We start from the raw sequence: 2,974 nt of genomic DNA, 5'->3' as shown, positions 1-2,974 counted from the left end.
CTGCCTTAAAGATAGGGGCGAAACTTTGATATAGCCCGGACACTCCTTTTCTGTTGTGGAAGTGTTGGTCTCTGCCTCAGATAGCGACCGGTTAGCATAACTGATAACCCTTTTTAGTCCGTAAGTCCTGTGCACAAGGATGGCTCCGAGCGCTACGCTGCTTGCGTTGGTGTGGATCTCAGTGTCGGCATATTTGTCGAAAGGCGCAAGTATCGGAGGCGCCTGCTGGCGTATTTTTGAGTTCTTGAAACGCATAGACTTGTGCCGTTTGCATCTTGAATTCCACGTCGGTTCTCGTGAGGTGGGTCAGTGGCTCGGCGATCTGTGAAAGTCCCTTGACGAAGCGTCTGTAATAAGCGTACAAGCGGAGAAATCGGCGTACAGCCTTTTTGTCGGTGGGCGGCGGGAAGGTAGCGATGGCAGCAGTTTTCCGTGGGCCACTGGGCGAAATCCAGACTTCCGAAATGTGTGGTTCAAGAATAACAGCTTATCGTACGCAAAGTGACACTTCTCTTGCTTCAGAGTGAGTCTGGAGGTCTCGATCGCTTGAAGTACATCTTCATGGCGCCGGAAGTGTTCGTCGAAGTTTGAGGCAAAGACAAGGACCACATCCACGTTGACGAGGCAAGTATGCCACTTCAAGCCTGACAGTACTGTGTCCATGCATAACGCGTTGGAAAGTCGCAGGTGCCGAGGAAACACCAAAAGGCATGTCCTTGAAATCGAAGAGGCTGCGTGGTGAGGCAGTCTAATTTCGGCCCCTCTCATTGACTTCGATTTGCCAGTAGCCGGTGTACAGGTCCATAGACGAAAAGTACTTCGCGTTATGTAGTCTATACAGGGCGTCATCTATCCGTAGAAGAAGATACACGTCCTTCTTCGTGATTTTGTTCAGGCGACGATAATCGACGCAGAAACGTAGGGTTCAATCCGTCTTCTTCACGAACACCACAGATGACGCCCGCGGACTCTTGGGCGGCTGGATGATGTCGTCGCATAGCACTTCGTCTACATGTTTCTTTACCGCCCCGCGTTCTCGCGTCGAAACTCAATGCGAACTCTGACAGACATTGTTCTGTTATTATGCGATGTTTTGCGCCTGGGGTCTGTCAAATTCTTGACGATGACGAGAAGCAGTCCTTGTATTGCAGAAGCAGGGCTTCGCGCTGTTCTTGCTTATGCTTCGGAAAGCTCGTATTGACGTCACAAGCTGGTTGTAATCGTTGGTTCATTAAAGCAGGTTCGGTAGTGTCCGAGAGGGCGAAAATATTGCTGCCGTGCACAAATTCATCCGTGTATACATCCTCGGGGAAGCTAACATCTTTTAGTTTCGGTAAATGGTAATCATAGCCTAAGGTGGTAGGCATAGCCTCCGTAACGCTAGCATATACTTCGGTTTGGAAATATTTAGTCCAATTTGAATAAAGCTGTGTAAGTGTGTATTTCTATTTGACATAGTGGCGCGGTGGTCTAGTGGTTATGGTGACCGACTGCTGACCCGAAAGTCGCGGCGTCAAATCCCGGCCGCGGCGGCCGCATTTTGATGGAGGCGAAATACTAGAGGCCCGTTTAGACTTAGGTGCACGTTAAAGATAACCAGATGGTCAAAATTTCCGGAACCCTCCACTACGGTGTCCCTGATCATTATATCGTGGTTTTGTTACGTAAAACGCCAACTATCTACTATTATTGTTACTCATAACCTATTAACCATAGTACGCATATATATAACTATGAAAGCTAGCATATTTGTGTTACCGAACGCTTCTTACTTTCATAATATTAAGTAAGAAATGACCAGAGTTGTTTCGGTCCGTAAAATTGAGTTGTTGGACGAAATATAATTATTTAGTGTCTCGTAATTATCGAGTGACCCTCTAAACAAGGACAAGTAGACATATTTAACTCGTTAATCGAGTCGCCCAGCCCTCGCAACCTAGTTATGCTCGTTTTAGCCGAATCATTCGCAGCGTCTACGTTGCGAATTTTCAGGCGGACAGCGCACAAACGTGGCATTTATTGATAAGCGACCCATAGATCAGGCTTGAAATAAAGAAAAATAACTGAAGGACGCAACTGCCCCGCACGTAGAGCTGGAGATAAGCGGCGTGAATGTACAGCCAGGTACAACTCAGCGTATCTGTCTTCCCCAGTGGCGCAATTGGTTAGCGCACGGTACTTATACGACAGTTCTCGTGAGCTATGCCGGGGTTGTGAGTTCGAGCCTCACCTGGGGAATGTTTTTTTATTATTTTTAAATTTAATTCAGAATGTGTATGCTCTAAGCTGTCGACTAGTAACACTAACTTTTCACAGTTCATGGCCACCGGTCAGAACTCAGCTTGGCGAGCGACTGAAGCTCTATTGGAGGGTCGCGATTAGAATTCGCCGTGAGCTGTCTCGGATAGCTTATCGCGAGGAAGAGCTGTGGGTGATGTGGACGTAGAGTTCAAGTGCGCGTGCTACGGTTGACTCAAAGGAATACTTCTTTCTATGTGAGTGAAGCACAGCATAGCCTTGTATAACATAGTATATAGCAAGGGGTGGCAAATGGAAGTGAGGGTAAGGAGGAAGGAAAGGAGGAGGGAAAAGCCAGGAGCTGCGCTGTGTCTTCGCACCACTACTGCTGAGCTGTACCAATTATTTTTCTCCCTTTGATCTCTGCCAGCCTATTTTGAATAATGAACGCGAACTGCAGTGTTAAAATTACTCGCAGCATCTACTTTGGGAGTTGTCTAATTTATGTGAAGGTGTAGAGTTTTATTGTTGGATGCGTCCTGCCTAGAACGTTGTTTTCGAGTGGCATCGGCATGACGTCTTTCATCTTCTGTCTTGCGCTCGCCGGCGTCTGGAACGGCCCCACAGAAGGCTCAACCTGCAACCACCGAAACTAGAGTTTGGCATTACGTTTTCGCAAAGTCTAAAGTTTCAAAAGAGGAGCTATATTCGACTACCGTGATATTCAACGAAGCCT

At 47.4% G+C, this 2,974-nt stretch overlaps 1 non-coding gene across 1 annotated transcript; it reads left to right on the top strand.

Annotated features, from left to right (window-relative positions):
* The first annotated feature begins 2,146 nt into the window (after positions 1 to 2,146).
* On the top strand, positions 2,147 to 2,238 carry Trnai-uau (transfer RNA isoleucine (anticodon UAU)). The gene is given in 2 exon segments: positions 2,147 to 2,184; positions 2,203 to 2,238. It is a non-coding gene; the product is annotated as a tRNA-Ile (tRNA).
* The last annotated feature ends 736 nt before the right edge of the window (positions 2,239 to 2,974 follow it).

Source organism: Rhipicephalus sanguineus, chromosome 8, assembly GCF_013339695.2.
Source record: "Rhipicephalus sanguineus isolate Rsan-2018 chromosome 8, BIME_Rsan_1.4, whole genome shotgun sequence".
Classification (NCBI taxonomy): domain Eukaryota; kingdom Metazoa; phylum Arthropoda; class Arachnida; order Ixodida; family Ixodidae; genus Rhipicephalus; species Rhipicephalus sanguineus.
The sequence above is the reverse complement of the archived record's forward strand: the minus strand, read 5'-3'. Positions and strand labels throughout refer to the sequence as shown.